We start from the raw sequence: 27054 nt of genomic DNA on the forward strand, positions 1-27054 counted from the left end.
AGAGCTACTCTGATGCGCTCCTCAGCCTACAACAAAATCACCAACTCTGTCTTGAAGTTAGATTTGGTTTGATGCATTGAAAGGGACTGTAATTATGTTGATTCAATCCCAATGAACACAGTAGAGTGAAAATGTTATCTGTTTTAAGCCAGGAAAGATAGTGTACATTTTAGTGAAGTTCAATCTTGTGTGTTTCTGCACGGGACTTCTCCAGGAGCTGCGTGGCCAGGCTGGCACGCAGCTTAGCGGGAACATTGACCAAGACACACTTTTAGCCACGCAAGGGCAACAAGTCATAAAACGTGTCCTAACCTTCCCACTCATATAACTGTCTCAGAACACATTCCTCACATTATACACACATGGAGAAACATCATTTGTGTGTTGAAGGGAATGACATGGAACTCTTGTTATGTTTACTGACAGAATGTCTCTACAGCAACTATACTGGATGGTATTGAATACAAACCATGACAACCCTTCAACTCTGATTATGAATATGTAAATATTTCAAATGTGTGTAATACAATCTGAGTAATGGTCTGTAAACTGATCTGAGTCATTGTGGTTTTTAGATTCTGTACATTGGCTGACTTAAAGATGCAGTCCGGGATCTTAAGCACAACAAATATTGTACAAATTGGATTTGTAACATACAGTACCTTTGGAAAGTATTCACCCGTTGACTTTTTTCACATTTTGTTACGGTGCAGCCTTATTCTATAATGGATTAAAAAAAAAAATACTCAGAAATCTACACACAGTACCCCATAATGACAAAGCAAAAACAGTTTTTTATAAATTTTAGCTAATTTATTAAAAATAACAAACAGAAATATCACATTTACATAAGTATTCAGACCCGTTACTCAGTACTTTGTTGAAGCACCTTTAGCAGCGATTACAGCCTCAAGTCTTCTTGGGTATGACGCTACAAACTTTCTCCCATTCTTCTCTGCAGTTCCTCTCAAGCTCTGTCAGGTTGGATGGGGAGCGTTGCTGCACAGCTATTTTCAGGGCTCTCCAGAGATGTTGGATCGGGTTCAAGTCCGGACTCTGGATGGACCACTCAAGGACATACAGAGACTTGTCCCGAAGCCACTCCTGCCTTGTCTTGGCTGTGTGCTTGGGTCGTTGTCTTGCTGGAAGGTGAACCGTCACCACCAGTCTGCGGTCCTGAGCGCTCTGGAGCAGGTTTTCATCAAGGATCTCTCTGTACTTTGCTCCGTTCATCTTTGCCTCAATCCTGACTAGTCTCCCAGTCCCTACCACTGAAAAACATCCCACAGCATAATGCTGCCACCACCGTGCTTCACCGTAGGGATGGTGCCAGGTTTCCTCCAGACGTGACGCTTGGCATTCAGGCCAAAGAGTTGAATCTTGGTTTCATCAGACCAGAGAATCTTGCTTCTCATGGTCCAAGAGTCTTTAGGTGCCCTTTGACAAACTCCAAGCGGGCTGTCATGTGCCTTTTACTGAGAAGTGGCTTCCGTCTGGCCACTACCATAAAGGCCTGATTGGTGGTGCTGCAGAGATGGTTGTCCTTCTGGAAGGTTCTCCCATCTCCACAGAGGAAATCTAGAGCTCTGTCAGAGTGACCATCGGGTTCTTGGTCAACTCCCTGACCAATGCACTTCTCCCCCGATTTCTCAATTTGGCTGGGTGGCCAGCTCTAGGAAGAGTCTAGGTGGTTCCAAACTTCTTCCATTTAAGAATGATGGAGGCCACTGTGTTCTTGGGGACCTTCAATGCTGCATACATTTTTTGGTATCCTTCCCCAGATCTGTGCCTCGACACAATCCTGTCTCTGAGCTCTACGGACAATTCCTTCAACCTCATGGCTTAGTTTTCGCTCTGACATGCACTGTCAACTGTGGGACCTTATATTGAAAGATGTGTGCCTTTTCAAATCATCAATTGAATTTACCACAGGTAGACTCCATTCAAGTTGTAGAAACATCTCAAGGATGATCAATGGAAAGAGGACGCACGTGAGCTCAATATCGAGTCATAGCAAAGTGTCTGAATACTTATGTAAATAAGGTATTTAAGTTGTATTGTTAATACATTTGCAAACATTTCTAAAAAACTGTTTTTGCTTCATCATTATGGGGCATTGTGTGTAGATTGCTGAGGATTTGTATTTATTTTATCCATTTTAGAATAAGGCTGTAACGTAACAAAATGTGGAAAAAGTAAATTGGTCTGAATACTTTCCAAAGGCACTGTATCATACGAATTGCCCCAGAAAATGTTGTTGTTATGAGGTAACATATCATACAAAATGGCCTCTGAGTACCACTCAAAACTACTGTCTGAAATTATACAGTTCCATAACATCACTTTTAGGGCAAAACAATGAAATGATATGTTAAAACAATAAGTATATGTATGTATATTGTGTAACTGTGGTGTACACTGAAATACATTTCCATCTACAATTTAATTAAAAAAAGATGTGCATTGTTTTACAATGTTTTTTATTGACAGATCCACATGATCAAGTGTAGAAAATATTCGTCACAAGACTCATTTCCTGAGGAAAATAAATGTCTTGTCAACCTAGCCAGCACTTTATTAAAAAGACCACATTTCATGTTTACAAATGCCATGAGAATAGGATTTCTCTTTGATTCCTATATTTTTGAGAACCCTTGATTACAGAGTTAGAGTTAGTGAGGTAAGGTGAATAGTATGAAAACATACGTTTCATGGTGGTATTTCCCATGTAAACTCTTAGAGCAGATCCCAGCCACAGACTAAACACACTGAGCAGCTCTAGGGGAATTTACCATGATGGTCTGGCTTTGCACACTCTGGTCTGTCTTTCTCCATCTACTATCTGGGTCATTCCACAAAATTAGTCTCTTTTGCATCCCTTTGACATTTTAAGTAGAAATTGTTCACCAATTGTGCTTCTACACCTGCATTGCTTGCTGTTTGGGGTTTTAGGCTGGGTTTCTGTACAGCACTTTGAGATATCAGCTGTTGTAAGAAGGGCTATAAATAAATACATTTGATTTGATTAAGAATTTTAAAAGCATGTTATATTAAATGAAGTGCCCTTTAATATAGACCGCATGTCAACTGAAGTAAAACTGTTTTTTAGTTTGCTAAAGTGACAAAATGCTGAATTTTGGCATGTTCCTCTGTGCACCCTCTGGAGTTGAATCTTTTAACCCCAAAGTTCCTCCACATTTTCACCATCATTGAAAAGCTCGCATTCACGTGGTATCAGAGTTATCGGAAATTCCTAGTTCCGCCTGAAAAATATAGTTGCCGAGTGGTGACGTTTCACCACTTACCTTTTCAACCAAAAGATTGCAACCTTATAAATATGGACAATTTAGCTAATTTGACCATATCATCAACGTTAAGCAAGCTAGGTAACTTTATAAATATTAACATTATCAAGCTAGCTAAAATCATATTGGTTGAAGAATTTGTTCTGACCAAAAAGCACATGAATGAAACAAAGTTGACATCACAACTAGGAAATAGGAAGTTCCGATGAGCATGTGAATGCGGCCCTAGTTATTTTTGTTGCTTTGGCAAAGTCATTTCTGGAGATTATTATTTATTTAATGTGATTAGCAATTCATTATAAGGCATTTAAAAAAGCTTCCATTCCTCCTTTCAGAAGGGGATTTATTGCTGATTTAATATTTAAAATGTCAACCCTGTTACAGTCAACCCTGTTACTTTATTTTGCACTTAATGGGTACATACTATTGTATTTTTTTAAATTGAAACTCTTGCAATGGAAAACATATTTTGTATTAAGTTGGACATGTGCTCTTTATGACAGAATGTTAAAATGATGTGAGTACACTACCCAAAAGGGACTCATTTCGTGGAACGACCAATCTGTGTCCCAAAAATACCTCACTATTTGGAGCACCCATGGAGAAAAGAACTGGATAGGTTCTCACTCCATAGCTGTGGGCATCCCAATATAGTGTACTATACACTCAGTGGACAGTTTATTAGGTGCACTACCCTGTTCACGAAAATGGTTCGCCCTCCTACAGACAGTTGAGTCACAGGGTTGTGGCTTGCTATATAAAGCAGACATCAAGGCATTCAGTTACTGTTTGATTGAACGTTAAAATGGGCAAAACGAGTGACCTATGCAACTTTGAGTGTGGTATGATCGTCAAGTGCCAGGCGCGCCGGTTCCAGTATCTCAGAAACGGGTGGCCTCCTGGGCTTTTCCTACAGAGAATAGGGTGACAAACAAAAAACACCCAGTCTGCGGCAGTCCTGTGGTCGAAAACAGCTCGTTGAGGTAAAAGAAGAATGGAAAGAATCGTGCAAGCTAACAGGAGGGCCACAATCAAGCAAATAAAGGTGTAGTACAACAGTGGTGAGCAAGGATTTGGCGTAAGCAGCATGAGTCCATGGCCCCATCCTGCCTGGTCTCAATGGTACAGGCTGGTGGCAGTGGGGAATGTTTTGCTGGCACACGTTAAGACCCTTGAGTCCAATTGAGCAACGTTTGAATGCCAAACTGTATCTGAACATAGAATCCATCCCCCAAAGAATTAAGGCAGTTCTGGAGGCAAAGGGGTTCCGACCCGGTACTAGATGTGTGTAACTAATAAACTAGCCACTGAGTGTATAGTGTAATATTTCTGACCAGGTTCAATCAAAGACTGAAGAGAAAGCAAGACATCCCAGTCCCTACTTTTCTCTGGTTCATATACAGTCAATTAACTAAGCAGACCAGACCCAGCTGATAATACATTGGTGCCTATGGGAGAGCCACCCCGTTACGCAGACCGGAACTGACAATTTGTTTGGTAAACATCCTAAATGGGACATCTTTGTTTATCCACCATCTTTGCTTTCACTTCAGTGATTACGCAGGAAAAGAAATAAGGACATGAAGCCATATAGAAGTTGGATTCTGGTTCTGTCTTCCTGTCTGGAGAGGAAGTAGTGAGAGCATTACTTCCTTGTGACTCCTCAGCTTTTCCTCTCCCTCTCATGTCCCAAGGCGGGCAGCTGGACAGCCTGTAAGTGAGAACAGTGTAAGAGCAGGAGTGCTGCTATCAAAACAGATAATAACAGCTGGCTGTTCTCTTCAGAGCTGGTGTGCAATTCATAGTACAGTCATGGGAGTATCTGCGTTCCATATGGTACCCTTTTCCCTGTATTGTACACTACTTTTGGCCAGGGCCCATAGGTATAGCACACAATATAGGGACGTTGCTCTGGTCAAAAGTACTGCACTATATGTGATTTGTTTCAGGAAACTAGCCATATGTCGCGTCACTACTTCACAGGAGTGCCATTTGAAATAAAAATAAAAAAATATATCAAAATGCGTTTTTTGGCAGAAATGTCTTCTGGAACATGTGAACTTTCATGTGCCTTAATAACAAACTTGTATGCCACCTGTAAATACAAATACAATTGTTAAATTATGAGCCTAGTTGGTTTAGCCATGGAAAAAGTGAGCAAACCTTCCCGTTAGCCATGATTGGCTGAGATAATGAGTGAGCTGCACATGCCGAGGGATGAGTTCGGATTGGTCTGCCATGTAACACTCTTCTGTCTATAATATGAGCTGGTCAGTATGTGTAGGTAATCCTTTCTAATCCAGCTTTTTTAAAACATATCATGTAGCAGAACTGCATAAGTGTTGCTCTCCACTTTCTGGAGGACCGAGATTTGAAATCAGTGGAATTAGAGTATGATAGCTGGGGAGATTGCAAATATGTAGACGCCTGTCTCCGGATTACATCTTCAAACTAAGGGCAACCATGGCATCCGTGACAGAGCGGGAGAACTGTCCATCCATGTATACGGGTAAGAGAGTCTAGCTAATTACATTTTCAGATTTTACACGTTTCTAATTTTGCCAGAAAGTAATTTTCATTTCAAGTTAAAGTGTACTGTTAGCTAGCTAGCTAATATTAGCTGGCTGGCTAGCTAGCTAATGTTACATGTATGATCTGTGTAGTAATATTATTTGTATCTCAGAGCCATTTGCATTGCTAGTTATTGCCTAATGTTAGCTATGTGCAGATTCATTCAGGGTAGTAACATTATGAGTTGGGATTATGGTTAATTGTTTAGCTAGCTAGCTACATGTCTAAACAAAAGACTCCACTATGCAAGTAACTATTTCAATAGAATGTTTATGATGTCACAGTGACAACTGTCGATAGACGTAGCTGGTAAATTCGCTCTGGCTATCTACTCCGATTTCAGAACACTCTCGTCTGAGTGTGCTAGAGCGCAGAATATCTGACTAAATTTACGAACGCTCAACACCCTTTGAATATGGCTGGTGTCAGTAAACGTTGGCAAAAAAGCGTAAGCACATTTTTGGCAGCAGCACAGTTGCAGTCACCAATGCTCTGAATAACATAAAAACAACCTAACCAGCTCTGCTAGGGCGAGTAAAATGGTCAGAGTGAGCTGTTCTCTCATTTGTGTCTGGAAGTATTTAGTCAATGTTAGCCAGTTAGCATGGGTGCTTGGCTGCTGTTGTTAGGTCAGAACACTCTAATCAACCCTACTCCTCCGAGAGCAAAATGCTCTGAATTTACGAACAGACAATCTGACAACGCTCTGAGTTTACGAACGCCCAGAGCACACTCTGGCACTCCAGATTAAATTTACAAACACACCCGTACTATAACACAGCCTTTAGTCTTGAAATCTTTGTTTGTTTAGTACATAGCCTCACATGTGAATTCTTAAAGAGATTTGTGGGGCTTAATCTTAAGAGGGTGTGAACGATGCTGAATGGGTGTAGACAAAGAAGAGCTCTCCTGTAGGTAGAGTACCAAAACATTCAAAGGCCATTTTCTCAAAATCGAGGTTACAAGTTTATCAACTTTCAAAGCAGAATTACTTTCCCATTGTTCCTCAACTGTAGTGTATGATATACCATTTTCTGGCTCCTAGTCTCTACTTTTATCCAATGTTTGAGTTTATTGAGTTTGAGTTTATTTTATTTTTACAGGGACAGTGCACATTAATCAACGTTTCAGTAAAAGTGCCGGTTTTAGCCAGCCGGCTAATTTTCAACCGCAGTCCCTGGGCAGGTTATTAAAAACAATTACAATATAGACAATCATTGAACAGTGAGCACACGCAGAGTAACATAGGACAAGCAAGACATAGCATACAGACAGAGCAACATAGGACAAGCAAGATGTAGCATACAGACAGAGCAACATAGAACAAAAAGCAACAAGACAAAATCCATAAAAACAACAAAGTGTTTCCACACCTCACAAGCTACAGACAACAGACAACATGGAAAGTGGCAATACACAGCTAGGGATTATGTTCACAAGTCTGATTGACCTTTAGCCATGTCTTCATGTATTTTGTGAAAGTGTGATATGTGGTGCAGTTATGTGTGTCTGATGGCAGTGTATTCCAGACATGGGATGTAAAAAATGTAAAAAATACAATTTCTAATTTTGCTACATAACCGAATTGAGCCGGTCGGTCTCATATAGGGAATACAGTGTCATTTGGGATGCATCCGCTGATAGTATCAGTGTAGCTCTTCAGGGCTGGAGGATGATTCTGATGCCTGTCCGTCTGTCTGACTGTCTGTATGTCTATCTGGTGTTGGTGTGGGCTGGACTCCTGTTCCTGCTGAACTGAGCCAGTCATTCAGTAGTACTGTTATCAGCTCAGTAGGCACAGGAGGCACAGTCCTCTATAGTCCTCTCTTTCTCTTTCTCCTTCTTCCTTCTTCTTCTCCTTCTCCTTCTCCTCAATATTTTGTAATGAAATGTTGTCTTTCTTGCTGAGACACACCTGCATCTCTGGGAGGCAAGTCTCTTTCACGCTGTTCCAAATATGAATTGAGAACCTATCATCAACAACAATGCAACAGTACTGTATGTCTCACTGAAAGCGGTTAAGAAAAGAACAGTAACATGGCTCTGATTTCTCACAGTTCCATTCATGCATTCAGCTCCATATTAACAACACCAATAACAAGTCAGAGGTGCTGGAGTCTGGCTGGGGAAACAGTTAGACAGTCCCACACCAGGAATATGGCACCTCACAATAGGCTTATGGAAAGAGAACAAAGTCAGGTTAACCTAGGATATTAAAGTGAGCAAAGTTAGGTTGACTTCTGGCATTAGTGTGAAAAAAGTTGTGTTTCACCTTTCTATAAGGTTTTCATTGTGCTTTGATGTGCCCCACTTCCCTCCCATTAGGCTGTAATAAATCAAGCTTAAGATATTGTCACCGATGGTAATTCCTCTCTTTTACAGGCCTTTCATAGTCATTACTCTTTTAACAGGCCCTAAATATAGTCCTTAACAGGCAGGCTCCACATGGCCTTCATTTCTAATTCACACATCTGTCCTCGCTTACAACCGCCATTTTGTTTCAGGAAGAAAAGACGACAGTGCTATACCAGCTCTCCTCCTACCACTTCCCGTCCTGCCACTGACCGCACCACCACCACAATTGCCTTTCCAGCTCAATGCTTTCACTCTGATCCATTGGTTGGGATTCAATCAAAAACACGTTATAGAGCAGCACACTGCATTGGCGACAATCTGGCTTTTAAAGGCAATTTCCCTGATATTCTGTGGAGGTCGGCGCAAGCATAGTTACCTTTAATTAAAAGTCAAGTGCAATGCTCTTAACGACAACACGCATTTGATTGAATCCCGGGCCATTGATTAGGCTAGTTACTGTCTGAGCTCAATAGTTCAACATCGACAGTTTTCGTTTGTGTACAATGCTCTGTACCGGATCGCACACTCAAATAAGAGATGGCATTGTGTGATCAGTTAGTAGTAATGGCAAAGATCGACCATAGATATTGTTTTAACGAATAGGACTTGAACATATTTGTTAGCCGGGATGGAAATTAAGCTAGCCGGCTAGCCAGAGGCTAGTACTTTTCAGACCGGGCTAGTAGAAAATGTGCCCAACTAGCCCGCCGACTAGTGGAATGTCTTTTCAAATATTGCAGAGCACAGACTTTGGACCCGGGCTAGCAGAAATTGTGTTCTACTATCCCTGTGGGCCAGTGCCCAAAATCTTTAAAGGTATACTTTGTGGTACCCACAAATTCGTTTGACTCTGGGGAACTAGATAAAAGGACCTCACTGCCAAAATCCTATAGTATCACTTTGAGTCCCATCCCTATTTGTTAGTGCTGCTGATTAAATCTGTTTGGAGTTCGAAAAAAAGAGGACAAGGAAGAGGAGGAAGATGAGGATAAGGAAGTGGAGGAGGAAGATGGTCCTCCCGGGTCCATGTCATAGTGGCTCACTGAGCAGCAGCATTAGCAGAGCCTGTGTCTCCTCATTTCTCATTAACACTGTCTCCTGTGTCCCCAGCCCTCCCTATCCCTATCACCATCAGTCTGCCCAAAGAGAGAGAGATCATAGAGACACGGGAGGAGAGAGAGAATAGAGAAAGAGAGGTGTGCCGAGAGAGAAGAGAGAGGGAGAAACAGAGAATGGGCAGGAGAGCATAACGCAAGGCTCATTAGTAATTGTGCAGCACATCAAACTTATGAAGGAGACTCCAAGTTCGAATTCCCATGGAGCGTGCACACACACACACACACACACACACACACACACACACACACACTTCTAAATTCCTACTGTACATCTCCACTCCAGTGTAGGTAGGGTCTCTTCAGACATGCAGAGACAGGAGAGAGGAATTTATCTTGCATGCAAAACTGTTCATATGTTTTAGACGTGTGAGCGGAGGGAAATGGTGTCAGCTCATCCTCTCATTCCATCTCTCTCTCCCTTTATCTCTTTGTCTGGTTCTAGCTGTCATGCTCTCCTCAGGTGCAGAACTTAGCCACTGTGAACAAAGAGGAGATCAATCACTGTTCACCAATCAGCTAAGCTCTGTACCTGGTGGGAGAGAGGTCACTGCCTGTCTGGCAGATACATACACACCCCAGATTAAAAAGATTGCTAGCCAAAACGGTATTGTGTTTAACCCTCGGCATAAGAAGACTTGAGGCCATTGTTTAAAAAAAATTTTGATTATGAGGAGGCCATTGTTGGTAAGATTATCATTGTTTATCAAATATTTTTCTCTTTTGTCTTATGTGACATTAAGTGATTGAAAATGGCTTATAATTGGTTGTCTCTTGTGCTTGTCTTTATTTTGTAAAGGTTACGTGGTGGAGTACTGTGGCTGCATCAAAAAAAGAGGATCTGAAGATAGTTAAATCAAAGTTGAATGAAGACAAGGCCTCAAAGGGATTAACAAAAGTGTACATATGTCATGAAATATGTAATTAATTACATTTTTTAAATGCAGTTGTTTATATAAGTGTATTATCTCTTGTTTGATGATATACCTACAGTTTAAAACGTGAGGAAATAAAATGTACGCTAGCCTAGTAGTGACACAGTAGTTAAACAAGATGTCATTAGTGATTTTGGATGGGCAAACTGTAGTAAATGCGACAGTTTCAATAGTAATTTAAAAGGGTTTATGTAGGAAATGAAGAAGGATCAGGAGCAATTCAGTAGTGACACAATACTGCACATACAAATGGCAGTAGTAATTCAATAGGGATTGAGTAGGCATACAGCAGTAATACGTAGTAATTCAATAGTGAACGTGTATGAATTGTGTACATTTTAAGTAGTAGATACCCAAAAGCTCATCATTAAGGGAGAATTATGTAGTGATACGAGTAGGAAATACGTGTTCACCAGAAGTGAAACATCCCAATTTATCACTCATTACTACTTAAATTACTACGTAAATCAATTCTGGTTTACTACACATCTCAATAGCAATCAAGTAGTAAAACCAGTAGGTTATGTGTAGATCTTGTGTAGTGATGGGTAGTAATTCAGTAGTACAGTAGATTTTCATGAGGAGGGGCTACACATAGACACCCACATAGAGACACATGTGCTCAAAAAGTTTCCACTCCTGCCCCTCTCCCCTGTGTGGGGCCTCTCATCCTCATCACACACACCACACACCCTCCCAGATCATCATGTCTTATTTGACTTTATTATTGTGGGCGGCTGAGTGGTGGAGCCCCTAGTTGTCATGGCAACCGGCAGGGTCTGGTCTGGGTGGTAATCCCTGGCAATGTGATTTTATCTTAAGGCACAAATCAGCACGCCAGGAACCCTCCCAGAGCAGACATGAAAGACCAGGAGACTCTCTCTCTCTTTCTTTTCCTCTCTTCTTCTCTCTTTCTTTATTTCTTTCTTTCTTTTCCTTTCTCTCTCTTACTCTCTCTCTCTCTTTTCCTCTCTATCCCTAGCTCAGCGTACCAGGAATCCTAACATTAAAGGTGATACCTGTAAATCCTCTCTCTCTCCCTCGCTCTTGCTCTCAGCACACCATGAACCATCACAGCCGAGACATGAAAGGCCAAACCTGTGGATCTCTCTCTCCCGCTTTCTATCCTTCTCTCCCACTTTCTCTCCCCCTCTCCTTCTCTCCTCCTCTCCCATTCGCTATGCTCCACTACACCGATGATATGCCCCTCATTAAGCGGATCAGAAGGGATTCCACAGGCATGTACAGGGGAAAGAAAAGAAAAGAGACAGGGAGGGAGGGGGGGAAGAGAGGCGGGGAGTCCATCTCTACCCCCCCTGTTTTAAAACAAAGTGGAGGAAAAGTTATCTTGGACTGGCAGTCTGACAGACAGGCAGACAGACAGACAAGCAGACAGGCAGGCAGGCAGACAGGCAGACAGCCATGTTATTGTAGCCCTAGTCTCTTCCTTCTTCTTTGGTGTAGTGTGTTACCTTTTAGTCAGACAAGGATTGAGACATGAACAAGTCAATACAAAGAAATTGATTAAGTCAAAACGAATGGTTCTGTGACCCCAGGTTGGGTGGTTGGGAGAACTGCAGCAGACTATTCTATTCTACTCTATTCTATTCTAGGCCTGTACTGAAGCTGAAATTATATGTGGATTCGTACTGAGGAAGTGAGTGATGATGGCCAGACAGTAGTGGACAGAGACAGAGAGCCACTGTGACAGGAAGGGCCAACGAATTGTGGCCCCAGCAGAGAGTGCGTGTAAAGTGATTTATCCACGTAGAGACAGACAGAGCACTCGCCTGGAAAACCTTTCTCCACCCCTCTGCACACACAAAGCTGTCCTCGCTGTGTGTGTGTGTGTGTGTGTGTGTGTGTGTGTGTGTGTGTGTGTGTGTGTGTGTGTGTGTGTGTGTGTGTGTGTGTGTGTGTGTGTGTGTGTGTGTGTGTGTGTGTGTGGATGAAAGCACCCTTCTCGTCTTGCTTGGCCACCGCCTGATGAAGGATGTATCTGTATGTCTCTGCATCATCTGGACAAGTACTTAGCAGCACCTCCGGTTATAAGACCATAATGTGTCCCAAATGGTCACAGCCATATGACATATTTAACCACAGATGTAGAAATAGATATGACAGACATGAATATAGATATCCAGTTGACTAACTGATATTGTAGTGAACACAAATATAAACACAACATGTAAAGTGTTGGTCCCATGTTTCATATGCTGAAATTATCCCAGAAATTTTCCATACGCACAAAAAGCTTATTTCTCCCAAATTCTGCGTACAAATTTGTTTACATCCCTGTTAGTGAGCATTTCTCCTTTGCCAAGATAATCCATCCACCTGACAGGTGTGGCATATCAAGAAGCTGATTAAACAGCATACTTATTACACAGGTGCACCTTGTGTTGGGGACTATAAAAGGCCACTCTAAAATGTGCTGTTTTGTTACACAACACAATGCCACAGATGTCTCAAGTTTGGAAAGTTTTGCTGACTGAAACTGTGGGTTTGCATAACTGAAGAATTTCTGCACAAACTGTCAGAAACCGTCTCAGGGAAGCTCATCTGCGTGCTCATCATCCTCACCAGGGTCTTGACCTGACTGCAGTTCAGCGTCGTAACCAAGTTCAGCAAATGCTCAGCTTCGATGGCCACTGGCACTCTGGAGGAGATGTGTGCTCTTCACGGATGAATTCCAGTTTCAACTGTACCGGGCAGATGGCAGACAACATGTAAGGGATCATGTGGGCGATGTCAACGTTGTGAACAGAGTGCCCCATGGTGGCGGTGGGCTTATGGTATGGGGAGGCATAAGCTACAGACAATGAACACAATTGCATTTTATCGATGGCCATTTGAATGCACAGAGATACCGTGACAAGATCCTGAGGCCCATTGTTGTGCCATTCATCCACCGCCATCACCTCATGTTTCAGCATAACAATGCTATTATATATATAATAATAAGCAATTCCTGGAAGCTGAAAATGTCCCAGTTCTTCTATGGCCTGCATACTCACCAGACATGTCACCCACTGAGCATGTTTGGGATGCTCTGGATTGATGTGTACGATAGTGTCTTCCAGTTCACATCAATATCCAGCAACTTCACACAGCCATTGAAGAGGAGTGGGACAACATTCCACAGGCCACAATCAACATCCTGATCAACTCTATGTGAAAGAGATGTGTCACGCTGCATGAGGCAAAGGGTGGTCACACCAGATACTGACTGGTTTTCTGATCCACGCCCCTACCTTTAAAAAAATAAAAGGCATCTGTGACCAATCGATGCATATCTGTATTCCCAGTCATGTGAAATCCATAGATTAAAGCTTATTGAATTTATTTTAATTGACTGATTTCCTTACATGAACTGTAACTCAGTAAAATCTTTGAAATTGTTGAATGTCGTGTTTATATTTTTGTTCAGTGTGTATGCAATGGCTAGGGCTTGTCATGACTGTGGGTATTACACCAGGCAGAGCATGTAGATATCCAGAGCAAGTACAGTGAAAAAAGAGTTTGCTTTATGTCTAGATAAAGGAGCCTCGCAGCCTAGTACGCTAGATCAACAAGCTCTTAAAGTCTCACATCAGACGTTCATCCATGTTTCTCAAACGGTTAATTTCGAAGTTGTTCCAAAGGTCAAATTTACAAGTGTGGAAGGTTAAGTTTAGGCATTAACTCCGATTTTTTAATGTTAGGGCTAAGTTAAGCATTAACTCCGAGATCTTAAGGTTAAGCATAAACTTAGAATGGTTAAGGTAAGGGTTAAGGTTTGGCATATGCTTAAAACAAAAATCTCAAAAACAACTTTCTATCCCTGGATTGAACCATGCAACCTTAGATGCCAGAGACAGATAGGTACAGCCATCCCCATCCACAACACCCAATCAAAACCGAAACTTCTTCAAGGTAACAGCGCTCACAGTTGCTCCTAGTGGACGGTTTCCACATCATATCCCGACGTCCTCAGAAATGGATGGACGAATACTGACTTATATCACGATTGACCTCGCTAGATAGTCTGAATGGCTCTCTTTCCTAGGAAAAGTTATAGTGGTCCTGTTGTTGCCCACACTATGAAAATATCTACTCCTTCAGAGTCCTCACTCCCCCCCCCTCTCTCTCTCACACTCTCTGAATCATACATTTTTGTTCTCTTCCCCTTGCTGGGAGGGAAGTAACAAATAAACCCCTTGCTGTTATGAGAAGCCTGAGACCACCTTCCCTCCAAGTGGGTGACAGTGCAGTTACACATACAACACACACAAAATGTCAGGGTAAACACAGTAAAAAGCCTCACAGGGCTAACCGCAGACTAGGTCCTCTCATTTCCCCCTCTCTCTGAAAACGCTCACTCCCTCTCTCCTCCTCTCCTCGTCTGCTGTCAGTTTGTTTGAGGAACACATTCCCAAATTCCTGCCCTGACAAACACATCCTGACAGCGCTCCTGTGAAACCACAGAAAAGGCAGCGTTCTGAGCTCTCTCACACACACACGTATACTACCGTTCAAAAGTTTTGGGTCATGTAGAAATGTCCTTGTTTTTGAAAGAAAAGCAATTTTTTTGTTCATTAAAATAACATCAAATTGATCAGACATACAGTGTAGACATTGTTAATGTTGTAAATGACTATTGTATCTGTATACAGCTGATTTGTAATGGAATATCTACATAGACGTACAGAGGCCAATTATCAGCAACCATCACTCCTGTGTTCCAATGGCACGTTGGGTTAGCTAATCCAAGTTTATTGTTTTAAAAGGCTAATTGATCATTAGAAAACCCTTTTGCAATTATGTTTGCACAGCTGAAAACTGTTGTCCTGATTAAAGAAGCAATAAATCTGGGCTTCTTTAGACTAGTTGAGTATCTGGAGCATCAGCATTTGTGGGTTCGATTACAGGCTCAAAATGGCAAGAAACAAAGAACTTTCTTCTGAAACTCATCAGTCTATTCTTGTTCTGAGAAATGAAGGCTATTCCACGCAAGAAATTGCCAAGAAACTGAAGATCTCGTACAACGCTGTGTACTACTCCCTTCACAGAAAAGCGTAAACTGTCTCGAACCAGAATAGAAAGAGGAGTGGGAGGCCCTGGTGCACAACTGAGCAAAAGAACAAGTACATTAGAGTGTCTAGTTTGAGAAACAAACCCCTCACAAGTCCTCAACTGGCAGCTTCATTAAATAGTATCCACACAACACCAGTCTCAACGTCAACAGTGAAGAGGTGACTCCGGGATATCTCAACGTCAACAGTGATACAATGATAAACTTGGATTAGCTAACACAACGTGCCATTGGAACACAGGAGTAATGGTTGCTCATAATGGGCCTCTGTATGCCTATGTAGATATTCCATTAAAAATCAGCTTTTTCCAGCTACAATAGTCATTTACAACATTAACAATGTGTATACTGTATTTCTGATCAATTTGATGTTATTTCAATGGACAAAAAATTTGCTTTTCTTTCAAAAACAAGGACATTTCTAAGTGACCCCAAACCTTTCAATGGTAGTGTACGTACACATTAACAGCACTTGAGGAGGAATGTGTGAGAGAGAGATGGCCAAGTCACTTCAGGCTGGGCAAAATACACCCAACACAAATACTTTTTTACAGTATCACTCTCAGAGCAAAATGATGAAACAAGACCCATTACAAACATCTAAATGTGGCAGAGGAACTAGAGAAAACATGACAATGAAGAGGCAGTACATGTCTGCCCATCTACTGTATTGACGAGATCATACATAATAGTTTCAGAGCAATATGAGCTCACATCAGCCAGTTCTTTACATAATAGAAAAGGTACCATCATCACTTTGTACAAAATAATGTTCAGAAACATATAGTACCTATAGTTATGAGAAGGCGGGTCAGTACCAGTTGTGTGCCAGTTCATACGACCATCTCCTCCACCACTCTGCGAGCTGATTGGTCCTTCTCATCCTGGACCAATGAGAGATAGCGCCTGGCCAGAGCCTGCTGCCTAGAGTCCTCCTGAACCATCAGCTCCCCATACAGATTAACACCCATGGCCTGGAGAGAACATACATGTACAGTATACATGCAGAACATACAGAAACACACACTCATGTACAGTATACATACAGAACATACAGAAACACACACACACATGTACAGTATACATACAGAACATACAGAAACACACATACATGTACAGTATACATACAGAACATACAGAAACACACATACATGTACAGTATACATACAGAACATACAGAAACACACACAACATGTTTTTGCACAAGGGTCAGCGTTGCATATTATGCATGTGACTGTGTGTGTGTTAGTGTGTGTGCGTTACCTAGTGGTGAATGAGGAAGTGCTCCACATCTCCATAAGCCTGAGAGTGTTTGTGTTTGGCCAGCAGCTCACACCAGCAACGCCTCACCTGAAAGTAAAACAACACGCACGCAGATACATGCAAGAACTCATGAGGGTCATAGTATGACACGGAGAATCATTTACTAAGAACAATACCATACGTAACATTTTAGGCCAACAATCTTGCTCTCTCTCTCTGTGTCGTCCGTCCATGTGTGTGTGTGTTTGTGTGTGTAAGAAAAGGCCTGGCCTTTCTCCCAGAGGATCAATGGCAGCTCTGTTACCACGGTCACCAGAGAGCTCAGAGACTGGCCCTTTCCTCGCCTCCCTCATCATCCCTCCTCATCCTCTCTATGTGTGTGTGTGTGTGTGTGTGTGTGTGTGTGTGTGTGTGTGTGTGTGTGTGTGTGTGTGTGTGTGTGTGTGTGTGTGTGTGTGTGTGTGTGTGTGTGTGTGTGTGTGTGTGTGTGTGTGTGTGTGTGTGTGTGTGTGTGTGTGTGTGCAGGAAGGTCACTCCGGATCCAAGGCGATATTCAATGTTCATCCAGGTCCCCAAGACGTTGGGAGATGCTTTCAAAACAGGCCACTAGGTGCAATGATGAGATCTTGTTAGTGTGTGTGCGTGTGTGTGTGTGTGTGTGTATGTGTGTGTGTGTGTGTGTGTGTGTGTGTGTGTGTGTGTGTGTGTGTGTGTGTGTGTGTGTGTGTGTGTGTGTGTGTGTGTGTGTGTGTGCGTGTTTATGTGTGCGAGTGTGATGGGAGTGATTTGTGAGATACTAGATGATACATTCTCCTCGATGGAAGCAGCAATACTGAGGAGGATTATTTTTCTTCTCATGTCTTGATTGATGTTCCACACACGCCCACACAGATGTATGCACAGACAAACGAGTGCAAACACACACACACGCTCACACACAGCCTGTTTTCCCTTCTACCTGTGTGTGGGGGCGTGAGAAACAGTGAGAAACAGAGCTGGGTAACACTCCATTGATGGCAGTGTCTCTGAAAGCATCCTTTACCTCTGGAGCCTCGTAAATAAACATGAGCTTAATTAGGCCTCGGATGGCCTCTCTCTCTCTTCCCTCTCTTTCCTCTCTATCGCTTAACTCTTTTCCCTCTTCCCTCTGTCATTATCCCCTCTCCCTTCTTCTTTCCTTCACTTTCGCTCTGTCTGTCAACATCCCTCCATCTGACATATCATCCACTATCTTTCCGCTCTTCTTTATTTTCCAATTCTCTACCTTCTTTTGCCATTCCTATCTATCATTAGTTCTACAGTACACCTCAGAAACTTTACTAGCACACTAGCAACCAGGTGTAATGCTACATCACTTATAACAGGAGGCTATCTCTCTTAGCAACCAGGAGTAATGCCACATTACTTATCCAAGATGGCGTAGCAGTCAGGTGTCTTTGTCTTCGTCTTGTCGTGTCCCCTGTATTTATCTTTTTATATATTTTTTTCTTTGCATATATTTAAAAAATATTTTTCTTAACCTCAACTTCAACATACTCTCCTGCAACCCGCCTCACCCAATGTGGTATGGATCTGCTATTTTCTTTACTTTAGAACCGGAACCCCCAACAGAAGCTAGGCAGCTAACTAGCTACTAGTCAGCTAGCCACTGCTAGCGGTCATCAGCTAACCTTTAGCCCAGACAACTCCTTCCAGTCTGCACAGCGCGATTCAACCCAGTGCATATCGGACTTCTTCCTTATCATATCTCCGGATTCCTACCGCAAGCTCCGAACCTTTCCACCTGGATCATCGCATCTAGCTAGCTGCTATCCGAGTGGCTACTCCTGGCTAACGTCTCTGTCCCAAAGAAAGCACCAATTAGCCTGGGGCTAACCTATGCTAGGCCCATCTCCTAGGTAGCTGAAGAGGTCCATCAGCCACTCCTTGGGCTACAATACCTATTTTGCAAATTGGCCTGGACCCCTTTTACTGTTGATACGGAGCCCCGCCGATTCATCACGACTGGACTACCGACATAATCCGCCCTAGTTTTTTTTTCAACAGGCTCCTCTGTCGTGACGTCCCCTGAATGCCCATCTGCTAGCCTGCTAGCCACGGCCGCTAGCTGTCTAGAGCATACCGGACTGTTAGCTGAAGAAGTCCATCAGCCAATTTCATGGGCTACTATATCTATTTTGCCAATTGGCCTGGACCCTTTTACTACTCGGAGCCCTGCTGATCCATCACGACTGGTCTGCCGACATTACCGCACGGGGGGGCTACAACAGACTTCTTCCGTCGTGATGTCTCTCTAAGGCCCTTCTGCTAGCCTGCTAGCCCCGGCCCACTAGCTGTCTAAATCGTCGTGTCTCCAGACCGCCTATGATCACTCGGCTACACATGCCTCTCCCTAATGTCAATATGCCTTGTTCATTGCTGTTTTGGTTAGTGATTATTGTCTTATTTCACTGTAGAGCCTCCAACCCTGCTCAATATGCCTTAGCTAACCATTTTGTTCCACCTCCCAGACATGCGGTGACCTCACCTGGTTTAAATGGTGTCTCTAGAGACAATATCTCTCTCATCGTCACTCAGTGCATAGGTTTACCTCCACTGTATTCACAATCCTACCATACCTTTGTCTGTACATTATGCCTTGAATCTATTCTACCGCGCCCAGAAACCTGCTCCTTTTACTCTCTGTTCCGAACGTACTAAATGACCAATTCTTTTAGCCATATCCTTATCCTACGCCTCCTCTGTTCCTCTGGTGATGTAGACGTTAATCCAAGCCCTGCAGTGCCTAGCTCCATTCCCATTCCTCAGGCGCTCTCATTTGTTGACTTCTGTAACCGTAAAAGCCTTGGTTTCATGCATATTAACATTAGAAGCCTCCTCCCTAAGTTTTTATTTATTTATTTATTATTATTTTATTTTTTTTATTTTTTTTTATTTAAGGGGTGGATAAGCTTAATATTGCGGAAAGAATGTTGCTTCCATCAATGTAATTGTCTCCATCATTTCCAATCCCCCATATATTTTTTGGGTAAATAGATAGATCCATATACATACACGCATGCATACATATACACATATATACATACACATACCTATAAATACATACATACTTTTTTTAGAATATTCCTTTATTATTATTCCCCGCAAATCCTACCACCCTTCCCCCAATTGGAGTAAACTAATAAACAATAACACTTAGGCTTCTACCTTCAGTTTATATATCTTATACACATTTTACAGACACAATCTATTTTACAATAGTTATATTTTGTTTGTTTTTAGTCCTTCCTCTATTTCTAATGTCCTTCCAGTTTGATTTCTATTTGTAACTGTGCTATTTCACAAAATTTCTGAACCTATATACATTTTACAGACCCCATATGTTTTACATTGGTTATCTTGTTATTAGTCCCACCCTTCAGCTCCATGCACCCCCTCCCATCTATCTCTCAACATCCATTTTGGATTTCTACTTGCCATATATTTTTCAACTGTGCAGTGATGCTATTCTCATAGCTTCTACAGATTGTAAATTAAAAATAAAATGTTTTGCTAAAATAATTATTATATTTTGGATTGATTGACTATGGCTTTTCAAATCACCCAGTATTGCTATCTGCAGCGTTAGTTCTAGGCAAATGTTGCAATTCTTCAGCCATTCCTGGACCTGTGACCAAAAACAAGCTACATATGGACAATACCAAAATAAATGATCTAATGACTCTACCTCCTCACAGCAGAATATGCAGAGCTGGGAAGATTGTATCACCCATATATATATATATATAACATTTTATTGGTTGCAAGAATTTTGAAATAGTAATTTAAATTGAAAAATTCAAAGTTTTGAATCCGGCGTTGTTTGGCGTATCAATTCATAAACCATGTGCCATGGAATGGGTACTTTGAAAATCTCTTCACAACTATTTTGCAATTTATATGGCACAGCTGTCAGTTTTTTGTTCCTTAAATGAAATTGGTATGTTTTTATTTATCACACTTTTCTTTAACCATTTATGTTCTTTAATACAGGGCCGACATACAAGTTCCTTACTTTTTTCCCCTTCTACTTGCTTCTTCCATTTCTGTGGTAATGCTGCAATTAATTGTTTGTAATTTTGGGTAAAGCAGACATTTCCATATGTCTGTGTTAGCTGTATGTGTGACATAACTCCACCAGTCCTATTTATATCATTCACTAAAATTATACCTTTTTAAAACATTTCTTCGAAAAATATGTTTTTTTATCAATTAGTATAGTTGAGTTTAACCACAATATTTGTTATATTATTTGTTCTGTCTTTTCAGGTAGATTAAACTGAAATTGCAACCAACTTTCTAAGGCTTGTTTAAAAAATAACAATATTTTGGAGATTATTTCCTTTTCAAACAACCGAAAGTGAGCAGGTGTAATCTGAATAAAGGGAAAAAGGCCCTTCTTGAACATAGGATGAGACATTCTTACCAATTTACTAGAGAACCAGTTTGTATTTAAGTATAACTTTGTATGACTGATGCCTTTAGTGAGAGGTCTAATGCTTTAATATTTAATAATTTCTGCCCTCTGAATTCATATTCGTTATATAAATAGGCCTTTTTAATTTTGTCTGGTTTGCCGTTCCAAATAAAAATGAATATTTTTTGTTCATATAATTTAAAAAGCAGGTCACTAGGTGTAGGCAAAACCATAAGCAAATAGGTAAACTGTGATATGACTAAAGAGTTAATCAGTGTGATTTTTCCACAAACAGACAGGTATTTTCCTTTCCATGGTAGCAAGATCTTATCTATTAATGCTAACTTTCTATAAACATTTATTGGAGTGAGATCATTTATTATCTTGGGATTTGTATACTGAGTATGTCCACATCTCCGTCAGACCAATTAATTGGTAAACTACATGGTAATGTAAAATTTGCATTTTTTTTGTGATCCAATACGTAATATCATATCACTTATCATAATTTGGTTTTAATCCAGAGAGGATAGCAAAAGTATCTAGATCCTCTATGAGGCCATGGAGAGATTCTAATTGTGGTTTTAAAAGTAAACATGAATCATCCGTGTACAATGACACCTTCGTTTTTAAGCCAGGGATTTATAATCCCTTAATATTATTGTTTAATCTAATGTTAACAGCTAACATTTCGATGGCAATAATAAATAGATATACCGATAGTGGACAACCTTGTTTTCTCCTCTAGATAGTTTAAAACTTTCTGAGATGTAGCAATTATTTACTATTTTACACCTAGGGTTACTATACATCATTTTAACCCATTTTATAAGAGATTCCCCAAAATTAAAATATTCTAGGCATTTATATATAAACTCCAGTCGTACTTTATCAAAAGCCTTTTCAAAATCAGCTATGAAAACCAGGCCTGGTGTCCCCGATATTTCATAGTATTCTATTGTTTCCAGTATTTGTCTTATATTATCTCCAATGTATCGTCCATGTAAAAAACCTGTCTGATTAGGATTAATAATATCTGACAATACTTTTTTAATTCTATGCGCCAAGCATTTTGCTAAGATTTTTGCATCACAACACTGAAGTGTAAGAGGTCTCCAGTTTTTTTAAATGGACTGAATCTTTATATATACCATTTGGGTCCTGTTTCAGTAATAATGATATCAGACCTTCTTGTTGCGTGTCTGATAATCTACCATTTATGTAGGAGTGGTTAAAACATGCTAATAATGGTCCTCTGAGTATATCAAAAAAACATTTTGTATATTTTCACTGGTATGCCATCCAGCCCTGGAGTTTTCCCATCCTTAAAGGCCCCAATTGCATCAAGAAGTTCCTCCTCTGTAATTTGGCCTTCACATGAGTCTTTCTGTACAGATGTAGATTTTACATTATTATTAGGGGAAAAAATCCATAAAATTAGTTTCAGTTAGTGGAGATGAAGGAGACGGAAACGAAAAACATATTCTTAAAGTAAATTTCTTCCTCTTTCAAAATATAATTTGGTGAATCATGCGTGACTCTATATTGAAGATTGAAAAAAAAATGTGCATTTTTCCCCGTATTCCATCCAGTTCAATTTATTTGTATAATATATTACACTGGATCTTTCTTGAATAAGTTCCTCCTCCCTAAGTTTGTTTTATTCACTGCTTTAGCACAATCTGCCAACTCTGATGTCCTAGCCGTGTCTGAATCTTGGCTTAGGAAGGCCTCCAAAAACCCTGCAATTTCCATCCCTAACTATAGCTTTTCCGACAAGTTAGAACTGCCAAAGGGGGCGGAGTTGCAATCTACTGCAGAGAGAGCCTGCAGAGTTCTGTCTTATTATCCAGGTCTGTGCTCAAACAACTTGAGCTTCTACTTTTAAAAATCCACCTTTCCAGAAACAAGTCTCTCACTGTTGCCGCTTGCTATAGACCACCTTCTGCCCCCAGCTGTGCCCTGGACACCATATGTGAATTGATTGCCCCCCAAATATCTTCAGAGCATGTGTTGTTAGGTGACCTAAACTGGGACATGCTTAACACCCCAGCCGTCCTACAATCTAAGCTTGATGCCCTCAATCTCACACAAATGATCAATGAACCTACCAGGTACAACCTCAAATCCGTAAGCATGGGCATCCTCATAGATATCATCCTAACCAACCTGCCCTCCAAATACATCTCTGCTGTCTTCAACCAGGATCTCAGCGATCACTGCCTCATTGCCTGCGTCCGTAATGGGTTTGCGGTCAAACGACCACCCCTTATCACTGTCAAACGCTCCCTAAAACACTTCAGCAAGCAGGCCTTTCTAATTGACCTGGCCTGGGTATCCTGGAAGGATATTGACCTCTTCCGTCAGTAGAGGATGCCTGGTTATTCTTTAAAAGTGCTTTCCTCACCATCTTAAATAAGCATGCCCCATTCAAAAAATGTAGAACCAGGAACAGATATAGCCCTTGGTTCACTCCAGACCTGACTGCCCTTGACCAGCACAAAAACATCCTGTGGCGTACTGCATTAGCATCAAATAGCCCCCACGATATGCAACTTTCAGGGAAGTTAGGAACCAATATACACAGGCAGTTGGGAAAGCAAAGGCTAGCTTTTTCAAACAGAAATGTGCATCCTGTAGCACAAACTCCCAAAAGTTCTGGGGCACTGTAAAGTCCATGGAGAATAAGAGCACCTCCTCCCAGCTTACCACTGCACTGGCGATGTCATTTACAAAATAGCCTCCAACACTCTACTCAGCAAATTGGATTCAGTCTATCACAGTGCCATCCGTTTTGTCACCAAAGTCCACTGGCTCCAGGTCATCTATAAGTCTTTGCTAAGTAAAGCTCCATCTTAGCTCAGCTCACTGGTCACCACAGCAGCACCCACCCGTAGCACGCGCTCCAGCAGGTATGTTTCACTGGTCACCCCGAAAGCCAATTCTTCGTTTGGCCGCCTTTCCTTCCAGTTCACTGCTGCCAATGACTGGAACGAATTTGAAAAATCACTGAAGCTGGAGACTCATAATCTCCCTCATTAACTTCATGCACCAGCTGTCAGAGCAGCTCACAGATCACTGCACCTGTACATAGACCATCTGTAAATAGCCCGTCCAACTACCGCATCTCCATACTGTTATTTTCTATTTTTATTTTTTTGCTCCTTTGCACCCCAGTATCTCTACTTGCACATTATCTTCTGCACATCTATCACTCCAGTGTTTAATTGCCAAATTGTAATTATTTCGCCACTATGGCCTATTTATTGCCTTACCTCCCTTATCTTACCTCATTTGCGCACACTGTATATAGACTTTTTCTATTGTGTTATTGACTGTATGTTTGTTTGTTCCATGTGTAACTCTGTGTTGTTGTTTGTGTCGCACTGCTTTGCTTTATCTTGGCCAGGTCGCAGTTGTAAATGAGAACTTGTTCTCAACTAGCCTACCTGGTTAAATAAAGGTGAAATAAAAAATAAATAAAAATAAACATGAAAATAAACATTGCTATCTATCAAAGCAACCAGGTGTAATGCCACATAACTTACAACATGAGGCCATCGTTCATAGCAACCAAGGGTAATACCCCATCACGTATAACAGGAGGATATCGATCTTAGCAAGCAGGTGTAATGCCACATCACATATAAAATGAGGCTATCTATCTTAGCAACGAGGTGAAATACCCCATCCCTTATAACAGGAGGCTATCTATCTTAGCAACAAGGTGTAATACCCCATCACTTATAACAGGAAGCTATCTATCATTGCAACCAGGTGTAATACTCCATCACTTAAAACTGGAAGCTATCTATCTAAGCAAACAGGTGTGATGCCACATCACTAATAACAGGAGGCTATCAATCATACCATCCAGGAATAATACCCAATCACTTATAACATGAGGCTAACGATGATAGCAATCAGGTGTAATACTCCATCACTTATAACATGAGGCTAACGATGATAGCAATCAGGTGTAATACTCCATCACTTATAACATGAGGCTAACGATGATAGCAATCAGGTGTAATATCACATCACTTATAACAAGGGGCTATCTTAGCAAACATGTGTAGTACCACATCATTTATAAGAGGGGGATATCTTAGCAATGAGATGTAATACCGCATCACTGATAAGAGGAGGCTATCCATCTTAGCAACCAGGTGTAGTACCACATCCCTTGTAACAGGAGGCTATCTTAGCAACCGGGTGTAATACCGCATCCCTTATAAGAGGAGTCTATCTTAGGAACCAGGCGTAATGCTACATCAATTTTAAAAGGAAGCTATATATCATAGCAACCAGGTGTAATACCACATCCCTTATAACAGGAGGCTTTCTTAGCAACCAGGTGTAATACCACATCCCTTATAGCAGGAGTCTATATATCTTAGCAACCAGGTGTAATACCACATCCCTTATAACAGGAGTCTATATATCTTAGCAACCAGGTGTAATACCCCATCCCTTATAACAGGAGTATATATATCTTAGCAACCAGGTGTAATACCACATCCCTTATAACAGGAGTCCATCTTAGCAACCAGGTGTAAAACCACATCCGTTATAACAGGAAGCCATCTTTCATAGCAACCAGGTGTAACACCATATCCCTTAAAATAGGGGGATATATTAGCAACCAGTTGTAATACCACATACTTTGTAACAGGAGGCTATCTTAGCAACCAGGTGTAATACAACATCCCTCATAACAGGAGGCTATCTTAGCAATGAGGTGTAATACCGCATTGCTTACTACAGGGGCTATCTATCTTAGCAACCAGGTGTAATACCACATCCCTTATTCAGGAGTCTATCTATCTTAGCAACCAGGTGTAATACCACATCCCGTATAACAGGAGTTTATCTATCTTAGCAACCGGGTATAATATCACATCACTTATAACAGGAGGCTATCTGTCTTAGCAACCAGGTGTAATACCACATCCCTTATAACAGGATTCTATCTATCTTAGCAACCAGGTGTAATACCACATCACTTACTAACATGCCATTTCAATTCTATATTTCTCTCGTTTTCCTTTATCTTTTTTACCTCACTTTCAATACACACATGCGCTCACACTAGCATGAACACACACACCTGTAGGCCTGATGGGGGGGTAAGAGAGGGGTAAGAGGGAGCTCCAGGGCTCTCCCCAGGAATGCAACCCAGCACATGGACCAGCTGCCGGGGTTACTCAGGGCATCAGAGCAGGGTGCCTGGACGGCATTCAAACAGATACACAGACAAGTACCACTAAATACAATAACTGTTGGTCTCAACTCGACAAAAAATGCTGAACATGTTCTTTCCCTAGCTTAATCTGGTAAAGGTCACAGTGAAACCATCTATCGCAGTCTCACGTCTGAATTAGACGTTCATCCATGTTTGTCAGACGTCAAATTTCAAAGTGTTTAAGGTTAAATCTAGACATTAACTCAGAAATCTTAAGGTAAGGGCATTAACACTGAATGGTTAATCTAAGGGTTAAGGTTTGGGATAGGCTTAAAACAAAAATATCAAAAACAGCTTTCTATCGCAGGATTCAAACATGCAACCTTTGGCACCAGAGACCTTAAGATTTAGGTAACAGCGCTCACTATTTCCCCTAGTGGCTGGTTTCCATGTCATCTCCCGACGTCCTAAGACATGGATGGACGTTGAATACTGACTTGTATCACATGTGACCTGACTGCACAGTACTCTACATCCTTCTATGTCGGTAGCCATGAAGTGCTTTGAAAGGCTGGTCATGGCTCACATCAACACCATCGTCCCAGAAACCCTAGACCCACTCCAATTCGCATACCTCCCCAACAGATCCACAGATGAAGCCACTTCAATCTCACTCGACACTGCCCTTTCCAAACCTGGACAAAAGGAACACCTATGTGAGAATGCTGTTCATTGACTACAGCTCAATGTTCAACACCATGGTGCCCACAAAGCTCATCACTAAACTAAGGACGC

The 27054-nt window shown here is 41.4% G+C and overlaps 1 long non-coding RNA gene across 1 annotated transcript in view; it reads right to left on the reverse strand.

Annotated features, from left to right (window-relative positions):
* Positions 1-2463: 2463 nt before the first annotated feature.
* The window catches only part of LOC106580560 (uncharacterized), a 61285-nt gene continuing 36694 nt past the window's right edge, over positions 2464-27054 (reverse strand). The window contains exons 4-6 of the long non-coding RNA XR_001322907.2: positions 16619-16705; positions 16146-16329; positions 2464-5016 (exon numbers count right to left, since the gene is read on the reverse strand). This is a non-coding gene — a long non-coding RNA (uncharacterized lncRNA). The remainder of the gene's footprint in view (positions 5017-16145; positions 16330-16618; positions 16706-27054) is intronic.

Source organism: Salmo salar, chromosome ssa20, assembly GCF_905237065.1.
Source record: "Salmo salar chromosome ssa20, Ssal_v3.1, whole genome shotgun sequence".
In the NCBI taxonomy this organism is placed as follows: domain Eukaryota; kingdom Metazoa; phylum Chordata; class Actinopteri; order Salmoniformes; family Salmonidae; genus Salmo; species Salmo salar.